This window comes from Crocuta crocuta, unplaced genomic scaffold, assembly GCF_008692635.1.
Source record: "Crocuta crocuta isolate KB4526 unplaced genomic scaffold, BGI_CrCroc_1.0 scaffold184, whole genome shotgun sequence".
In the NCBI taxonomy this organism is placed as follows: domain Eukaryota; kingdom Metazoa; phylum Chordata; class Mammalia; order Carnivora; family Hyaenidae; genus Crocuta; species Crocuta crocuta.
The window spans coordinates 1517602-1539138 of record NW_027530006.1 but is presented as its reverse complement, the minus strand read 5'-3'; the positions used below and the strand labels follow the sequence as shown (position 1 = coordinate 1539138).

General features: G+C 37.9%; 1 long non-coding RNA gene across 1 annotated transcript in view; it reads left to right on the top strand.

Annotated features, from left to right (window-relative positions):
* LOC144231290 (uncharacterized) overlaps nt 1–20829 on the top strand; it is a 30965-nt gene extending 10136 nt beyond the window's left edge. Inside the window, exon 3 of the long non-coding RNA XR_013335030.1 lies at nt 20695–20829. This is a non-coding gene — a long non-coding RNA (uncharacterized LOC144231290). The remainder of the gene's footprint in view (nt 1–20694) is intronic.
* Nucleotides 20830–21537: the final 708 nt, after the last annotated feature.

Genomic DNA, 21537 nt, shown 5'->3' with positions numbered 1-21537 from the left:
ACTTTGGCCAAATGTATCAGAACTGAGGGAAAGCAAATCAGAGAACCACTGGATGAGTCTCTCATCCCTGTAGACCTATGTAGAAGAGCTGCCCATACAAATAAAGAGCTTTGTAAGCCTTGGTAAAAAATAAAATGGAAAGACATGTAAGGATATAATCTAGAGAGAAGCTTACTCAGGTCTGCATTTTTAAAAGAGTCACTTTGGCTCTTGTGTGAAATAGGAGCTGGAGAAGAAGAGTGGATACTGAGAAGACCAACTGGGAGGCTAATGCTATAGTTTCAGGGAAAACATGATGATGGTTTGAAACAGGTGGTAGGAGTGGGGTGAAAAGATATACATAAAGTAGAACTGACAGGACTTAGTAAATTGACAGAATTAGCAAAGTGAGGAAACAGGAAATGTCAAGGATGATGCCTAAATGTATAGCTTGTATAAAGGGATTGATGATGATGTCATTTATAAAAATGGAGGAAATCAGAAGAAAGAAATTTTGTAATTATGTAACTTATTCATTCCAATAAAAACTAATTATTCTGACCTTATAAATAATAAATATTTTTTAGAAGGGGAAGGGGTAGAGGGGGAAGGAGAGAGAGAATCTTAACCAGACTCCATGTTTACCATGGATTCCGATGTGGGGCTCGATCCCATGACCCTGGGATCATGACCTGAGCCAAAATCAAGTTGGCTGCAGAAACAACAGAGCCACCCAGGCACCCCAAGATAATACTTTTTAAAAAGACTCAGAATGGTACTACTCAGTGTCATAGTCTATGCTAAGGATAAATATTTATTCTAATAAAAGTAACAATAATAATTTTATTGGTTCCTTACTACCAAATACAGTACTAGCCTTTTTACATTCATTATTTCGTTTTCAATTTCATGAATAGCTATATGACATGGACATTATCATCCTCATTTTACAGATGAGTTAACAGAGGCATAGAACAATTAATTACCTGTGGTTGATAGTATCAATGTTTACCAATATCTAATTCTCCTCCAATCATGTTCTTGAGGATTATAATCTCTTGCCCACTTAGCAGAGTATAACAATGTGATTTGATTTGGCTAATGGAGTATGAATGGAGATGAAGTATCACTTCTGAGCAGAGGCATGTAAGAGCCTCTGTGTAACTATATATGTTTGCTTTTCTTTTGCTGAGTTAACCAAAGAGACCACGTGTTCAAGTAAGGTAGCTCTATATGGATATAGCTCCTATGAGAGTGCCCAGTAAAGACAATAATGACCCGAGTCTCCCCTTCACCTCATCAACCCATGTTGAACATAGACCACATTGTATTAAGGCACTAAGACTGAGGGGCTATTTCTTACAGCTGCATAGTCTAACTTAATCTGACTTAGACAAGTTTCACAGATTCAGTAAATGGCTTAGTACTAGAAAGCAGGCCCTTTAACCACCACAGCATGTGTACAAAAGAAAGAAATGATCTCAACAATGAGGCAGCTTATTATCATATCAGAGACTTAGTGAAGGAGATGAAGGCAAGGCAAAGTGTTGAACAGCTACAGCCTGCACACTGTAGATCTTCCCCTGTGGGAGATATCCTCCTTTATCTGCACTGTCTTTATCCACCTGCACTGGACTCCCTGCCTTATTCCTGGGAAGCCTACTCAGTAGTGTGAATTCAAGTAAGTCAAATAAATCTATGAAGAACATTAATGGCGCTAGGCACCCACTCTAGATCTAGATCAAGGGATAAAGCCTAGTTATCAAAGGATCATTTGGCCAAATATACAAAATATATTCACTGTCCCCCATTTCCTGCAGAGCCATTGGAATTTTTAAGACTTTATATTTTTAGAGCAGTTTTAGGCTCATAGCAAAATTGAGGGGAAGGCACAGAGATTTCCCATATATCCTTCATACCATGCCACATGTACACAGCCTTCCCCATTACCAACATCCTCCACAAGAGGGTACATTTCTTGTAAGTGATAAACCTACAGTGACACATAATAACCATCCAAAGTCCATAGTTTACATTAGGATTCACTTTCACTTTTGGTGTTGTACCTTCTGTTAGTATGGACAAATGTATAATGACATATGCCTATAAATACAGCATCATTCAGAGTATTTTCATTGTCCTAAAAATCTTCTCTTCTCTACCTATCCATCCCTTCTTCACCCCAAACCCTGGGCAACCACTCTTCTTTCTATTATCTCCATAGTTTTGTCTTTTCTAGAACATCATATAGTTAGAATGATATAATATGTAGCTTTTTCAGATTGGTTTCTTTCACTGAGTAATATGCATTTAAGTTTCCTTCATGTCTTCTTATGGCTTAATAGCTCATTTAATTTCAGTGCTGAATAATATCCTATTGTCGAATGTACCACAGTTTATCTATTTATTCATCTACTGAAGGACATCTTGGTTGCTTCCAAGTCTTGGCAGTTATGAAAAAGGTGCCCTAAACATCTGTGTGCTGAATTTTGTGTGGATGTAAGTTTTCAACTACTTTGACTAAAAATTAAGAAGTATGACTGCTAGATTGCATAGTAAAAATATGTTTAGTCTTCTAAGAAACCACCAAAAACTGTCTTCAAAAGTGACTGTGCCATTTTATATTCCTATGCACAATGAATGAGTGTTCCTATTGCTCCACATCCTTGACAACATTTGGTTTTGTCAGTGTAGTCAGTGTAATTTTATAAAGCTTAACAAAAGATTCAATAGTTTTAACAAAAATGTTCAACTTTGGTTATTAAATGTAATATTTATAAACATACATTTTATCATTTAGGACTAAAATTTCAGTGTTGATATGGGAATTTTTCTTTACTCCAAATTTATTATATGATGATTTTTGACTAATTTTGAATTTTTTTCATTGATTTTTAATTTAAAATTTGCAACTAACTTTTCATAAGTTGGCTTTCAGTGGACTAATCTTGATAAAGTAACATGTGGGGAATTAATTTTCAGAGGCTCTTCACTTCTACCATCCTGAAGGAAGCTCCAACTTCAGAAATAAAGACAATTCATAAACTTAGCTGAAGGTTCAGTGATGAAGGAGCATATGATATGGACAAAATAGATATCTTTGGATTTTTATTTTATCTTGTGGTATCCGTTCCCTCTTCTCTGATAATAGAATATTCTGACATTCAAAATATTCAGTTAGGTGTGAATAACTTCTCCTACTGTTGGGCCACAGGGATTGTAATACTTCTAGCCAATCAACCATTACACTTCTAATTCCAAATCTTGTATTCATTATTCATTTATGAAAGACCAAATATCAACTCAACTCTAAGAAGCCTAAACAAAAAGGACATTTACTTATTTACAAACCTGGGGGCTTAAGGTAGCATCTATTTTCACATATGGCTGTATCTGGAAACTCTGATGCCTCTTTCTTTGCCTGTCTTCCTTCTTAAATATCAATCATGAATCTGGAGGTATCTGTAATAGGCCTGGCTCCCAGATACTATCTTTTCTGCTGCATGGTTCCAGCCTACCTGACATAGATAGTAACAAGACCCACCAAGAAATATCAGAGAGTTTAAGGAAGGAAAATTAGCTTAATGAGTATTCTAGGCCCGATACTCTCATTTGTAAACTTGCAGGAAAACAAAACAAACAACAAGTCCTTAAATATGAAATGACAGACATCTTTACAAAACAAGTCATAAGCAAAATAAAAACCCTAGTTATTGAAGAAAAAGGCAGTTCTCTTAAGAGTGGCTGAGATAAAATTCTCATTTGTTAAGTCTTCCTAATGAAATGGGCACTGGGGTCATATTTGGTGTCTGACCAAATGCCTCTCTGCTTCTGATATCCTTTTTTTCCCCTTAATGTCTGAGTTTTGTTTGTTGGTTCAAACTAATTATGAAGGGATAGAGTTTCCCCTGTATAATTAGTGTGCTGGCAATAAGTGAGTTAGAAGGTTTTCAACAAACTTCAAGCAACCAGGAACAAAATAAACTCAAGATATTTATGGAATCCCTGCAGGAGGCTAGGCAATATGTGAGGCAGACAGGATCAAACAGTAAACAAGGTAGATAAGATGGAAAAGTTCTATATTCTGAAAAACCTACAGCAATTTTAATAAAGAACTCTAAATGCAATGAAATGGTGCTGGAGGAACAAAAAGTAGAGTCATAGAACCTGTCAGGCCCAACAAGGAAGGCTTCCCAGAGGAAGTAATGACTGGAAGGATGGCTGAGAGTCAGCAAGTAGAAAAGACATATGGAAGGTGGGAGTAAAGAGATCCAGAGAGAAGAAGCACCTACCAGGTTCAAAGGCAAGTTTGCTTAGATCTAATGAAGAGTGTAACAAGTATAACAGGAGTTTCAGAAGCAAATGGGAAGAGTGAGAAAAATGGGGTCAGGGAAGAATCTGGGACCAGCCTCTGAGAGATTATAATGGCACCATCAGGACTTTAGTCTTTATCCCAACACTGTTGAGATGGTATTGACAACCTGTAAGCAAGGGACCAACGTATTCAGATTGTACCTTCCAAAGATCACCCTGCTACTCTGTAGAAAGTAGACTGGATGAGAGGCATTGGTGGAGGGTAGTTAGTTATGCACTGTGGCAGGCGTGCAGTGCAGTCTGAAAGCCTGTTGCATCTTCAAATATTATATTAAAATTTAATGCAAAATTTTCATTTTTAATGCAATACATTCCTGCTTGTTTTACTATTTAAAGATATTCCCAATATTTACTGTGGCTAACCTCATTAATGGACTAATAAATAGGATAAATAGGCATTTCATGCTTGTTAACAGAATCAGAATTTTGTTCAAGATGACAATGTGGTAAGTCCCAAGTATGGTATCATAACTAGTCTAAGCTGATTGAGGCGATTCTGAATTCTGATGTGTAATTGTCCCCACATCTAAGGATAAAATATGGTCCGATTCCAGCAACTGAAGGTGAAATGGAATCTTTAGGGAGAGGATCCTGGAAAGATTTATCTTCCCTTAGAAAAGAGACAGAGCCAAATGACACTGCCCAACCACCTTGTACAGAGTCTTGGTCCCTTGAAGTACAGCAGTTGTGTTGCAACACCAGTAGTGCAAGAAAAAGGACAAAAGCTGATATGCAAAAGATGACAAAAGAATAGCTACTAAGGGTGAAAATACAGACAAAATCTGAGTGTCTAAAAGCACCATCTAATGCTGGAGATCTCGTTAAGTAAGCAAATTATACTATTTGTTTAAGCCACTGTTTTTGTTACTTGCAGCTCAATGTATTCCTAATTGATATACAAACTCTCAAATAGAAAAAAAAATGCTCAATAAAGTAGATCTAACTTTATCCTGAGGTTTTATGTATTACCAGGCACACCAGGCCACAATCTCAGGGAACAGATACACCTGAGATAGAAAAGCATAGTCTTGGGAAACACCACCACTTTCAAAGATTAAGAAGGAAAAGAGACAATTATTTTATCCTGTTTCTAGCTTTTACCTTGGCCCCCTGGTTGGGGAATGGCCTTGACACTCTTACACACAAAGTACTTTATGTTGAAGGTAAGAGGTAGTACATCAGCCCAAAGAATATTTAACATTCTTAGAGAGTTTTGCAGTTTGTTTCCTTCAGGATTCATGTACTTTTGCTCAAGATCCCTTGAGTTGCCTGATGCATCAGCTTTCAGTTTTCAGCATAAGTTACACAAGAAAAGACAAAGGGAGGGATGTCCTCTCAGTGTGGCTTTCCTTACAATGTTGACAATAGAACAGTATGCTTGCATTTAGTGGATGGACCAAAAAAAGATAAAGGGGGAGAATGACTCTTTTTCTACATTTCTGTTATCTGAACATTCTTCCACTGCCCAAGAGTCCCAAAGGTAAGTGCCAGTTGGACAGTGCTGGTGTGATCTTTTGATAGCTACTTATGATCAAGTACTGACCTTTCCCAACTCCAGACAATTAATCTATTTCTCAAGTATTTAAAGTCAGAAGTACAACCATCAGGAGAAAAGGGACTGTTTATGTGATAAATGCAGAAATGCTGCAGTTTCATGTGATTTATTATAGATGAGTGTGAGAGGGAATATAAAAACTATTCCATTAATTTCATTTCCTTTTTAGTGGTTATGTGGGCTTAGCTGCTTAGAAAATTATCTTTTCCTTCTCTCAGGAGAGAGATTTGCAAAACTATACAATGGCTGAATGTGTTTTGGCATAAGCAATGGAAACATCCGTATGAAGCAAGTTCTCCTCACTCCCTAAGCCCCAACCTCCTATAATGATTTCTGGGCAATGAAAGATAGGTGTTTGGAGCCTTCTCTAACTCCTCATATCCCTGGTCTAATTACAGTGTCATTATCCCTTCCTGCTAATTATACCTAGGTTATCACTTCATTCATTCATATTTAAGTCCATCTGTTCCTTGAAGGGGCTCAGTAATGTCTATACATGGAAATACTAATATCCTGGTTATGTTTTCATATCAGGAAAGCTCTTTTTAATGCCTTCATTGCATTTCAAAACCCAGATTTGTAAACTGGACATTTAGAAGGAGGCATTTTAAATTCATATCAATTCTACCAATTCCCAAAGATATTTTCAAGCCAGAAATTCCCTATCAAATCACAAGTTCTCACTCTATTTTAACATAACTGGCAGAAAATCATTTTGTACTAAGCAAACAAGGAATATTATCAGGTTAAATTTACTGGTGTCTTACCATGAGCCCAGCACTGTCCCAAGATTTATAAAACATCATGTAATTTCAACATCTGCACAACTCTTTGTGGTAGAGATGATTGTGTCTCTGTTACATGGATAATGGTAACCAAGACTTTAAGTTTCTTAAGATAATACATCTGGTAAATGGTGAACCATGAATCTCAACTCAAGCATTTAGATCCAGAGTCTGGGCTTTTAAATGAAATTTTAAAATATTTTTATATGAAGATGAATATTTTCAAGAAAAGCTATGCTTTGAAATATATCAATTATAGATCCTTTATTTTATGTGGCTATTTTGAAGAACAGAAAGAATTAGTGATGGAGTAGATAATTTGAGTGATAAGCCCAGAATCACTTTTTCTTCCCTCCTTCCTTTGAAAATCATTATTTTCTTCAGGTATCCATTCTGCCACTATGACTATAACTCCATCCACATCTCCAGAAGTAATCCTTGATTAGTCTAAGCCAATTGTGGTATTCCTTTCCTCTTTGATGTTGATTAGATTTTAGACTAGCACCAATCCTCTGTGGAAATTTGCTTGGTAATCATCATTGGTTCAGAGGTAGGCTCAACATGTAAGGAAGTCTAATAAGATTAAAAGAAAGAAATTTATCCTTTAGTTAGGGATGTGGATTATCTCTCTCCCACTAGAATAAAGTAGCACCTTGCCATAGTTGCTGATTGCACCCATCTTCTGACCATGAAGGGAGCTAAGCTGAGAACAAAATTGATACAGAGGAGGAAGGAATCAAGAGAACAGCCAAATCTCTCATTTCTGGAGCCTGGTCACCTATCTCTCTCTAGGAGGTAAACTCCCTTTCTACTTAGGCAATTGGAGTCACAGTTTATAGCCCTATGCATCCTGATAACACAGGTGCCACTCACTTGGTATGATTTCAGAGGCACTGAGTGGCAGACTGCACTTACGTATCTTACCCACCATCTGGTACAATACGTGAAGTTTTTAAACCTAGAGTCATTCCTTAATGATATTCTGATAACAGTGATTGTCAACCAGGTGAAAGTAACACGTTACTTGAGGGAGGTATTTAAGAGCATCAGGTTTACAGTCCAGTTCATGTTAACTTGGCCCTGCCTAGCGCCCCACCTCCCTTTTCTCCAATCTCATAATACCCTGTTTTCTCCCTAACTCCTGCAGTTCTGCCATACAGCCTTCCTCAGGTCTTCCAATTTTCCACATTCTTCTCTGTCTCAAGCCCTCTCTACTACCATGTGCCACACACACACACACACACACACACACACACACACACACACACACACCTCTGGTTGATTTCAGTTTTCTGAGCTTAGCTAACACTTCTTCAGCTTCATTGATCTTTCTTGTGTGGATTACCACCCCTTTGAACCACTCCCTGGGCAACACTGCAGCAGAGACTGGGAGTTATTTCCCTATATCTGTTCTCTTCCTCTTCCTCAGAAGTAGCATGCCAGATTTTTAGCTGAGCACACAGATGACCAAAACAGACTACATATCCTGCCCCCTTTTCATCAAGGAGCAGCCACAATTCAAACTTTGTAGCTGATGCTGTTGGTGTCCAATCCATTTACTCTCAGCAGTCACCACTCCAGTACATTCCGATCCCACCTTACTTCAACCACTGGATACTCGCTGCCTTGAGGGCATGTGCCTGGAGCTGGCTGGAAATTCCAGTGAGTTAACAAAGCCTGGAGCAATCTTCAGTCTTTAAAAGATTGAAATAGGAGCATGAATCCTCAGCTTCCTCACCTTGTGGGTGGTACTACTCTAAATCATACTATCTCCTGGAGTCCCCAGTGGAATTTAGCCTAAGTTGCCTACTGTGGCAACTTGTGCTTGAACATGTTCTTTATTGCTTTCCTTCTCTTCTCACTTCCCCACAACACTACCAGTGCATTTCTGGAATCACCTCCTAAATAAACTATTTATACTTGTTTCCTTATTTCATAGTTTCTTCCAGAGAAACTTAACCTAAGACACAGTACTTTTTCCCCCCACAAAGGTTTCCCTGACCTTACCAAATTAAACAAGGTCACCGTGCTTTTCTGGACCCATTTATACTTATTTTGTATCTGTCCCAGTTAGAATCTAAATTCTCTGAGTGTCAGATTAAAAGCTCAAGTTCTTATATCAGACAAATTTCAAATCCCAGCTGTACATCTAACTAGCTATGTAATCTCACCTTTAGTGCTTTTGTGAGGATTAAATTAGGTAACTCATGTAAAGCATTTAGAAAAATGCTCGACTCAAGCTATCACTCAATAAATTTTGGCTACTATCATATTATTAGTAATAGTATTAGTATATGTATTATTCTTGGCATCTCCCACAGTATATAATACAACAACCATTCAGCACATAGTAAACATTAAATTTATATTTGTTAATTAAATAGTAAAATGGTAAAATGGAGTCGCACATTTTATTTTCATAATCTGTACTGAGACTCGATTTGACCGATGAATTTTTATAGCATACACAACAGAAGTGCTGTTAAACCACTCAATCCTTAAGATGTCTCACAGATGTAAATATAAACTACAAGTGATATTCCATCTGCTCAATAAGCAATATACAGTTTGTTATTTTCCTGAGAAGTTCAAAGGCACAAAAACATGTGTTAGATATCTTTCTTCTCCTTTGATATACTCAGTATATGTTTAAAGGGATATATAAGACACAGTTAGAAATTCTATAGAGATAGTGGGTTTGGGAGCAATGCAGAAGCATGTATCTTTCATCCAGCCATTCTTTATATCATGACAGAGTGAGCTTTATAAACCATATCTAACCAAGTTACTCCTTCACTAAGACATCCTCAGCAGTTTCCCATATCCTACTCTAAATATGGCTTACAAGGTTGTCTGTTCATGCCAAAATTTCTGGCCACATCATTCACTGCAGCAAGGTAACTCTAAGGTAACTCTAGTCAAGTTGCAATCCCTCTGAAGACCTCTTCCTACTTATATAAAATTGCTCATGCTAACTGCTTTGCCATAAATGTCCTTCTCCATCATTTTTTTGGTGGGATTGGGATTGGTAAATACCTGCTTACTTTCCAAGACTCAGTTTAATCTTGGTGGAGACCAAGAAGCCTTTCCTATCTCCAGACCATTCATCAGCAAAACCGACCATTTCCTTTTATACCTCTCCCCAAAAAGCTCTGTCTTGGGAGATATATATATATATATATAATCTATATATCTATCTATATCTATATCTATAATATATATATTATCCCACAATAACAGATAGTCCCTACCATAACTAAACCTTAGTTTAAGCCAAATTCAAATGTATTTGGCATTCAGTCAAATGATTTTTCTGCTCTTCCCAAGGGAATCCTTTTCAGACCAGGCAGGGCCCATTTTAGATAGGTGTCCCTAAGTCCCTTCTCCCTTCATTTCCTTTCCTGATTCCACACCGTCTGCCTTCACCAATGTTCCTGATTTCATCAAATGGTAGTTTGATGTCCTCACTCTCTGTTTCAGAGCAGCAAGCTCCCTCTGTTCTCAGGTATCTGAGGTTGGCAATTGTTGAGCCTCACATTTACAAGACCAACTCTCTTTTGTATTATTGAGCAAGTTATTTAAAATTTCTGTGCCAAAGCTTCCTTAAATACATATATAGAATAAAAGCACATACTTTATAAAGTAGTTATGAAGATAACACAGGTAGCCACTCACTTGGTATGATTTCAGAGGCATTGAGTGGCAGGCTGCACCCATATATCTTACCCACCATTTGCTACGACACCTGAAGTTCTTAAACCTAGAGTCATTCCTTAATATATCTTCTCATAATGATAATTGTGAGAAGGTCAATACATAAAGCCAATAGGTCAATACACAAAGCTGTTAGGTATACAAAAAACATTCAGAAGAGTTCCTGACAAATTTGCTCAATGAATGTTAATTATTAATTTATTTTAATATTGTTTGTTTTGACAACACTATTATGATGAATTATATTAATCATCTTAGAAATGGTACAAATATTAATCACCTCTCAAATGATAACTTCCATGGATTCTTATGATAAAAAATTCCCTAAGCCTGGGTGGCTCAGTCAGTTAAGCATCCAACTTCAGCTCAGATCATGATGTCAGAGTCCATGAGTTCAAGCCCCATGTCTGGCTCTTATGCTGGCAGCTCAGAGCCTGGAGCCTGCTTTGGATTCTGTGTCTTCCTCTCTCTCTGTCCCTCCCCTATTTGCACTCTGTCTCTCTTTCTTTCCCAAAAATAAATAAAAACTTTAAAAAAAATACTCCATGTTCACTAGGAATAAGGATGTAGAGGACTGGAAAGACAAAAAGGGGATGCGACTATCTTGGACCATACATTTATTTGTTAATATAGGTTCCCTAGTCTTCCTCCCTCCAAGTAATCTAAGAGACTGTGAACATTGTAAAAGTTCTTTCTCTTGCTCCTAGTTGTATCTTTACCATCTAGCATGACATTAGATCCAGAGTGGGAACTCAGTATATGATTGTTGTACTTCAGAGTGCCACCTGGTAACAGCCTCTCTACCTAGCACTGGCACTAGTAAACAAATTCCATTCCAGAGCTGAAGACCTTGGTCATGTATTGATTAGACATTATGTTTCAGGCTCTTTAATGTCTGGATAGTATATTATTCCTACTCTCATTTTCATAAAACACTGAGAATGTTTAAGCAGCCTGTTAAGAACTCTCTCATGACCACCTTCACTTTTGTTTTTGGTACCTAGAAGAATATCTTCACATAGTAGATGCTCAAAATAGATATTTGTTGAATGGATCTTTAACAGTTACTATCACCTCTATAAGAGTTGTAAACTAGGGAGTCAAGAAAGCAGAACTGTGACTTCATGGGGCACCTGGGTGGTTCAGTTGGCTAAGCAACCGACTTCGGCTCAGGTCATGATCTTGCGGTCCATGGGTTCAAGCCCCGCATTGGGCTCTGTGCTGACAGCTCAGAGCCTGGAGCCTGTTTCAGATTCTGTGTCTTCCTCTCTCTCTGCCCCTCCCCAGGTCGTGCTCTGTCTCTCTCTGTCTCAAAAATAAATAAACATTAAAAAAAAAAAAGAACTGGGACTCCCAGAAATAGGTTGTTTTGAAAGTGATTGTGCACACCTCCAACTAAGAGGGAAGGATTGGGAACTGGTTAGGGGCTATAACTCCAGAGCAAACAGATATATTCCTTACCATAAGCCAGATACCAGGGGCAATTTATGACTCTAAATCTTTTCTATAATATAGTAATTTATCTCTGTATATTTACATTTTCTTTCTTTAAAAAATTTTAAATGTACACATAAGACTATATAACAGCAAAGGTCAAAATTTACCTTTTCTACAGTTGGAAAAATAATTAAATGACTGCAAGTCACCCTATCCATAAGATACCTTTATGAGCAAATGCTAACTAACATTTATTTTAGTAACCAGATAGAAGAGGCAGAAAAGCTTTTAAACCAAATCTGGCAATCTTGCCTCTTGTTCATCTCCTAACAGAGCAATGTGATATATTATGGATAAGGGGACAAAACAGAATGAAGACTCACTCAGTAGCTACTGGGAGGCTCTGACATCATTTCAGGGACCACTATGTTGATAAAGAAAAATAAACTAGCCACAAAACTGCACCCTGGGCTCTGCATCTTATTTTTCAACATCCTTTCTCAACTTTCTGTTATCTTTGGGTCAAGAGGTAGGAAGGAAGATTCTGCATTGGGAAGATGGGGAAAGTGGGCTTGGTTCTACAAACAATGGTGAGTCAGTTTGTTAGCAGAAAGGATAGGCAAAAGCAAAGCAGTGCCTTTGAAGTATTCCTAGAGTAGCAGTGTACACATAAGATCAAAGGAAAGAAATGTTGAAAGAGATGGATTTGACAGATATTGAGAAAGAAATTGGCAGGACTTGGTGACTGAATGATTTGGGTTGGAGAAGGAAGAGTTATGGGTTTGTGCACTTGAATGAATAGCAACAATTACAGAGGTAAAGATCTTATTTATAAAGCTCATATCTCATATCTCAGGGCTTATTACAGGTCACTTCTGTTATTTAAAAAGCTATCGCAACATCAAGACGTTAACCTAAAAGGCAGACAATTAGACACATATCCTTTGAAAGTGGAGACCTAGTAAATGAGAAGATAATTTAACTTATATACTGAGAGAAAATAACTTTTTTTAATTAAAAGTATCAAATAATTGGCAATAGGGTTCATATTTCAATATGATTTTTTAAAAATACACTGAAATCAATGAAGCAACAACATACTCCATTTAAAGACATCATATAGATTTATTTTAAATTCTTAATGTTCATTTGAGGGGGGAGGGATGGAGAGAGGGTGGGAGAACAATGGGGGAATGGCAGAGAGAGGGAGACACAGAATCTGAAGCAGGCTCCAGGCTCTAAGTTATCAGTGCAAAGCTCAACTTGGGGCTTGAACCCACAAATTGTGAGATCATGACCTCAGCCAAAACTGGATGCTCAACAGACTGAACCACCCAGATGCCCCTAGATTTGTTTATTTTAAACTGGATGTTTTATTGTCAAGTATAAATGTTTTTGCCTTTGGGAATATTATCTTGAATATCATGTTAAATTTCTATAAATTAAAATTTGTATATAATCTTCATATTTTTATATAGAGCTTAAGGCCTCTGAGAGCATTACTTTTAAACTAAGCTATGAGTAAAGACCCATTCATTTTTACAGTTCCATTTCATGATCATCATTCCGGTGTTGTTCCTCGTCTCGACTTTTGAAATATTGGAATAATGTGGCAGACATCTTTTGATATTCCCATCCACATCCATGCTCTGTTAACAACTCTCCCTTCCATAACGAGAGAATGAACATAGCCAATGAGTACCATGTGACTCACCCTCTTTGTCATAGCTGACTGAACCAGAGGCAGTCATATGACCCATGTGTAGCCAATCAGGTGTTTTCTCCTGATATTGGGCACTTGGGTCAATATTTACTGGAAATAAGAGGTGGACTCATGGCCAAAGTCACCATCTTGGGGACAGTTGTGATGGCTAATGTACCAAAGAAGCAGAAGCAGCTTTTTCTCTTCTGTAAGTAAATATGGAAAATAGAGACAGAGACCTTGTGGCTCCAGAGGAAGATGAAGGATGAAACTGCTCTGGCTCCCAGTGACACTCTTCTACTGCAACCAAAGTACACACACTTTCTGTACTTGAATTCTATGACAAATACCTGAACCATTGCCAGCCTCTGAAAGTAAGGTCCAGGGAGTGAACTTTCCAAATTAAAAGAGGTTTTGCAACCATACAAGATAATTATGCTGTATTTTTAGGGTTTGGTAGTAATCAAGTCTTAATAAGTATCCCTCCTTGATTTTAGCAACACTCCCTGTTAGATTCTCTGAATTCCTAGTCTTCACTATTATCTGAAAATGTTCCATAGGGTTAACTTTTTCCTGCCTATGGGTGAGCCATCTGTGCATTACTTAGCTTGAATCTTTCTAATAACTAGAATCTAATCAGCAAGGTGCAACATGGATTGATACTTTCCTAGAATAACCAACTAACATTCTGGTATAGAATTCACTCATTATCTAGTCAGATTAGCAAACTGACAACGTGAAAATATGAATTTTATTGATTCCTTCCACCTACTCACCTTTATGGCTAGCATATCATCCTATGGATATCATTAAGCCACCCATAAAAGATATAGTATCTTCTACTTTCATCTATTTATACATAAACTGCATCTCTCTGGCAATACCTTTAGCAATTTATAGGTCTTTGTTGAATCACAAAATCAGTTAATGATTCTGGGAGGCTCTTGCCAAAAGGCCTTTAATACCTCCATTCTTCTTAACTAAGCTGACAAAGTCAATCCTTAGAACTGTATGAAGTTGCAGGTGTATGTGCTTGTGATTGTGTATTTTCCTTCCCATTTAAAATTCTCTAGCCAATACCATGGTTCTCCTTAACACTAGAACTAAGGGGAAAGTCCTTGAAAGAGATGCTCCCATTATTTCTGGTCTCCTGATTTTGATAGCCTGATGGTTATATAATCTTTCTAATATTCTGAGATGCATAATGCATCAAGCTCTTTGACTGCCAAAGGAGCATCAGAGACAGATGGGATGTATAATGAGAGTGAGGCAGTTGAGACAGATCTTGCTCAAAGCTGGCTGGTGGGGATAGTGAACTTACATCAGCATTTTTTGAGCTCTGCAAAGAATGCCATGAGCTGAGAGTTGGGGGATCTGGAAAAGAATCCTTAATCATGGTAGATCCAAAGCACTGGTGCCCTGGCAGGCTAGAGCCCAATAAAGCTAAGCCTGTGTTAAGTAGTTTGGAAGGCCAAAGCCCTGCTGAATTACACACAGTGCTGAATTACACATACACTCACATTCTCCATGCCTTCCCAGAATTATTACACACAAATACTTAGATCATTTGGTTGAATCACTTTCACCAAGTTAACTGTAACAAATCCTGTCCCTGTCTAGAGCTTGAGAAGGCAATCTGAATATAGCATGCATCCTGGCTACCTAGAAACCAATCGATGTGCTGTGAAAATTAAAGAAGAGAGGAAAAGAGAAAGAGGAATAGAGAGAAAAAAGGGAAAATGGATGTGAAGCAAAAGAGTGAAATAGTGAACAGAAGGAAAGAGATGAAGAAGGAGACACAAGAAGGGAGTAGGGAAGAGGGGAGGAGGACATAGGTAGGGGTATTTAATACAAGAAATAGAGATGGGAGAGGGGTGAGGGTGGAAATTAGAAAAGAAAGAAGAGAGAAGAAAGAAGGAAGGCAGCTAGATTGCAAGCATAAAGGAGGAAGATAAAGTAATTTTTTAAAAAGAATGAAGAAGGGAAGGAGGAAACAAGTGAGGAGAAGAGAAAAGAAAATGAGAGACAGAATATAAGGAGAAAGAAGAAGGAAAGGATCATTCCATGGTATGATGAGGAACACAGGAGTAGTTAATTTGGGTCTGCAGAAGACTTCCATAGAGAAAGGAAGTGATGCATTTACCACAAAATTACTGCATCATGACCAAGGATTAGTCTACTTCCTACAACATTTCCCCCAGATTCTGTCATCCAAGGCATGAGCCCATTTTCCCCTGGTCAATTTCCCAACGCTGTAACAACCAACTTACTTCCTATGAATATATTTTATGTTAAGAACTGACCGAAGAAGGGTGGGATAATTACTGGATTAACTTTTAAGTCACTTCAGAAGGAAAAGTTTAGTAATAATACCAGGAACCAAAATGTTATTGTGGCCAAGACATGCTAATCAGTGCAAGGGCATTATTTTTGCTATTTTATCATAGCACATAGTTCATAAACCAACTTGTCATTTTTTCACCTTTCCTCATTTCCCAGATGAGTGTAATAGGTCAAGTTTGTGCCCTACCCAAATTGCCTTCATTGGGCTGATGCACCATCCCCCAGATGCTGTGTTTCCTGGATCTCAGCTGCCTTCTTTTCCAAATCTCCAATACAAGAATTGTTCCTGGCCTAAAGGAGCCACTTGACCAGGAAGATAGTCTATTTCTTCCCAAACAGAGTCACTCCCTGATTAACTGACATGGAGGTACAAAAGGCCAGGTCTCTGGCCTCATGGTGGGCCACTTTATAACATGATTCACATTCTAGAGCTCCTTGCAGGATCCAGCTGAGTTTAGACTTATCCTACTTGGGATGCCTGGGTGGCTCAGTCAGTTAAGTGTCTGACTTCAGCTCAGGTGATGATCTCACGGTTTGTGGTTCAAGCCCCATGTCAGGCTGTGTACTGACAGCTAGCTCAGAGCCTGGAACCTGTTTCAGATTCTGTATCTCCCTCTCTCTATGACCCTCCCCTGCTCATCCGCTCACTCACTCTCTCTCTTTTTCTCTCTCAGAAATAAATAAAAAACATTTAAAAAATCTTTTTTAAGTGTACTACCTCAATAAACTACTTATGTAAGATTATCTCAGGCTCTGCTTTTCAGGAATCTGAACTTAAACAAAGAGATTACCACCAATAAAATTGCAAACCTAAGGGCAGGGGATTCTGAAAATACTCAACATCATCCCACTAACATGTCTACCTGCCAAAACATTTTCATGTCTATGAAGTAACATTTTATTAACTGCTGCTGCCTCAAAATTATTTGAAACAAAATACTTCCAAAATATATGGGGGCTCCACTCAGACCCATGTAAAGGTTTACAGATCTAGAACCCTATTTGCATACTGTTAGAAAACAAAAAGGTATTTTCAAAGAATACTTGCACTGATGTTGCAATAATATGAATGCATAACTTGCATTGAGTAGGAAAGCAAAGTACCCCAAATTACTTAATATAACCCTTGTGGTGATAACTAAATACTTTCTTTAGCATTTTACCATTTATTGACTACATTTTATTTCTACTCCAATAAGAAGCTGTCAAGTACTCTGAGAATTTCACAAATTCACTTTACCCTACTGACTGCACTTTGCCATAAATTAATTACTGCAAGTGCATAATATTTATTTCTGCCTAAGGCAGTCTGCACTGGTATGTCTTATTAGCATTCATTGGGGAATATAAAAATAAAGAGTAGAGTTGGCAAGTAAAAAGCATTTATGCCTTCACATCTCCAGTGATGAGGCTTAAAAATAATTTTCCACTTTATTTCTTCGTTGAGTTTGTGCCATAGGCAGCCCCCTCACATCGTTAAGTTGGTTGTGTAAGAAAAATTTGGTGCAGGGGTAATTCAAGTTCTGTCACCCATTAAACACCCACAAAGTAAGCACTGCAGATGTATTATCAATTTGAAACCCATTTCTAATAATTTCTTTAAGTCAACACTCTAGACTGTGATGTCACAAAGAGCAAGAGACATGTCTATTTTTTTTACCTGATTCATTTTTATATCAACAAAACACTCATAGTGACTTACAAATAAATAGCCATCATTAAATGCTTATTGGATAGATGAATTAACTTGAGTCCAAAAATGGAGAACAAAAATCACTGGTGTCTGGGCAATAGATTTAGCTACTAGCACTTTGATATGGTCAAAAAGTGTTTAGACACTTACCTGGAATTTACTTATCTTCTTTGAAGTATTGTGGATCTGAAACCTCCCTTGCAAATTTAAAGTACTGTAACTAAGTATTTGATCTCATTGATAAAGTGGAGAAATTCAATGGTGGGATCAGGTATCTATCGGGTGGTTCTATTTCCAACTCTTCTGTAAACCATGTTTCCATGAAAACTAACTTGACTAAGCCAAATAAAACTGGATCTGCCTGTACAAAATAATTCAGAGCATCTTGTTGCACTTTGCCCCTCAAAGTGTGATTCATGAGAAGCAGCAATGATATCACCTGGGAGCTTCTCAGATACTTACAATCTTAGTTAGGCCCAGCCCCAGACCTACTGGCCCTCCAGACCCCCATACCTCTGGTTAATTAAATGTATGTTAAATGTAGGGAGGCACTCTTCCAAAGGGCTGTCAGCAGGCAGAGCCTTGGCCCAGGGTTTGCCATGTTTGGATGTGCACACTCCCAACAGCCACAACTGTGACTCTGTTACAGCTCTGCCCTGAGGCTGCCAGAACTTGCTTTCCTTTTGCAAATAGGCAGTGCCTAGGAATGCATACTCCCCATGGGTCAGTCCTTAACCAATGACTGATAGGTGAGAGTACAAATAATCCAGATCCATAGCCCCTGAATGGACAACTTTGTTTTCAGAACCGTTCTGTGGGATTGAGCCAGAGTAAAACTCCACAGAACTTTGCTTGATATCATATGCCTCTTTGGTGTTCTCCCCTTACTGATCTTATTCCCCTGGTATCCCTTTTTCCCTGGAATAATTCCAAATAAATCACTTTCTCACAAACTCACATTTAAGGGTCTGTTTCTGGGGATTACAACCTAAAACACGTATCTATCAATAATATGCTCAGAACTTTTTAAGAAGTAGTTCTCTGTATAAAAAGAAATCTCTGGTTTTTAGTTTTTATCAGTTGCCATGGTGTAAATACTCCCACCATTACAGATTTCAAACTATAAATACAAGGTCATAGAATTAAAAAGAGATGCTCACAATCTGTTCTCACAAGCCAGTATGAACTGGTTCTAGCAAAGCACTGCATATATTCACAGTCCACCTCATTTAAAACCAATAATTCTTTCCCCAAGGTTTCTTGAAGAGCAACCATAGCAGAATATTACAGAGCACTAAGCAAAACTTTCTAAATATCTATCTATCTGTCCAAAGAATCACACGGCACAAAAGATGCACCAATTCACTTATTCAGCAAACATTTACTGAGCAATCACTATGTGCCCATCACTGTGGTATTGGCAGAAATAAAACCAAATAAGACATACATGATTTCAGTCTATGAGAACTTTACATTCTAGAGACAGAAACCAGAAAATAAATTAATAGTTTCTAACTGTAAAAATTCTATCCATGAAACAAAAGAAGAGTCAAGATAGAGTAAGTACTGAATGAGTTTGGAGAAACTCACTTGAGACAGATTCTCCAAAAACAGTCCTTCTGAAGACCTGCCCATTTCGTGGAAACTTAAAGCAGAAGAAAGAGCCAGCTTTGAAAGAGCAGAGAGCAAAGCATCCCAAGCAGAGCTGACAGCATGTACAAATGTCTGGAGACAGGAAAGAGCTTGAGATGTTTGAGGAATTGACAGTAAAAAAAAAAAAAAACTACTACTGGATGGGGTGCCTGGGTGGCTCAGTCGGTTGAGCACCTGACTCTTGATATTGGCTCAAGTCATGATCCCATAGTCCTGGTAGGACTGAGCCCCATGTCTGACTCTGTGCTGAGTATGGAGGCTGCTTCAGATTGTCTATCTCTTCCTCTGCCCTTCTCCCATGCACTCTCTTTCTCTTTCTAAACTATAACAATAACAAAAATAACTGCTACTGGAGCAGACTGTTAGGGGAGGGAATTAAAACAAGATTAGATGGTTAATGTCCATATCAGGCTGAGCCTTGTGGGTCATGATTCAAAGTGTGGTTTTATTATAAATGCAAAGAACAACCATTAGAGTGTTCTGAACAGGCAGGGGAGTGACTGATCTGAATTATATTTTAGCGTGATTCTAAATGTATTCAAAGTAGATTGACAAGAGGGAAGCTAGGGGACCAGTTAGGAGGCAAGACATGATCCAGGAGAAAGATGATAATGCCTTTGATGTGGCAGTGCAGCATAGATTTGGAGACATAAATGAGCTGATGATACATTTTGGATATGGAGTTGAGAGGATTTGCTAAGGTACTGGATGTGGCCATTGAAGAAAAGAAAATGAGTTAAAAGTCTGATGCTAGACTGTTGTCTTGAACAACTGGGGGCATGCAAGTTTTACCTTTTTTCTCTCTTTTCCTAAAAGAAGGACAACTTCATTTAGATGTCTTGGTCATACCTCCTTTTTTGCCCCACCTATACTTCCCAGAATTTTTCAATTAAATGTGGCAAAATGTCTCTTCAAAATTCATATGACTTCGTATTCTCATGATCACCCAATTTTCATATTCACATTCATATTCACCCAACTTTCTCCACCCAAACACCTATTAACTTGACAAAGTCCCACAAACAGAACTGAGTATAATTGACAAAAAAATTTCAGTAGGTACCCGGGGAAAGAGAGATTAACTATAAATACTCATGTCACTCTTCTTGTCCCTATCTTACTTCAAGGGGCATGAATTTGTCCAGTAAAGATATGTCAGGCTTTTCAAACTTTAACTAATGCATCACTATCACCTAGAAAGTGCTTAAACACAGATTGCTAGGGCCCATCTCCAACATTTCTCATTTAGTAAGTCTAGAGTAGTGCTCAAGAATTTATATTTCTAGTAAATTCTCAGATGATGATGATGATGATGTTCTGGAATCCTTACTTTGAGAACCATATAGATACATTATCAAAATTGCATTCAGAAGCATCCAAAATAGACAAACAAGGAGATGGCACTATTCATGTATTATTTTTAAGATGGTTTAACTTCCAATGTCATTTCTTTCTCTAGGTCGTAGGTAGTGAATTCCCCAGTCAAACTGGTGGCCTGCGTGACCACTTGCCACTATGTATAAAGTGAGAACTGCAAGCCTTCAGAGGAAGCAGAACACTCTGGGCACAGAGGTGACTTCTCATTATAAGAGACAAAAACAGGTAAGTTAATCAGAAAGCCCCTTCAACTCCACAGAGGTTCATCATTCCTATTTCAAGAGTTCAGATTAGCAGTTAATCTGCTGGAATGATGGAAAATGAACTGGCTATAACAATCTATTCATGCCAGAAGGGACTTTACATTAGAGACAGGATGCTCATGTATTATCATTAAAGACATCTAGGATGTTCATTCAAGTATTTATATTTTAATGCTGTGCTTATTGAACCAGATGGGCTTTCCTTCTAGGTGGGGAAGAGCCACAATAACATTATCATATTACTACACCTTACACTATAGTTTGTTGGTCTTTAATGGGTACTACCTTTGATTAGTCTGGTATGATAGGACTTATTCTCTCCATTTTGCAGATAAAGAAAGTAAAATTCACAGAGATGAAAGGCTTTCATAAGTCATATAGCAAGGTGGTAGCTTAACAGATTTAAGTTCAGGTCTTTTAATTCTTTGTGCAATGGTCTAACTCCATGAGAAATCAGACTCTTCAGGATTCTACAGCTCCATGAGTTGATGGATTGACTTCCAAATCACCACTCCATGAATTGTTAAAGAAAAGACCCAATCTCATGGTTAATATCCATACAGTCATTAGACTGAACTCATCACATGAAATTCTTTATTGAAGTCTACACTATGAGGGGCCAGTGGGCCTGAGTTTCTGCTCACCAACCTTCTAGGTACATA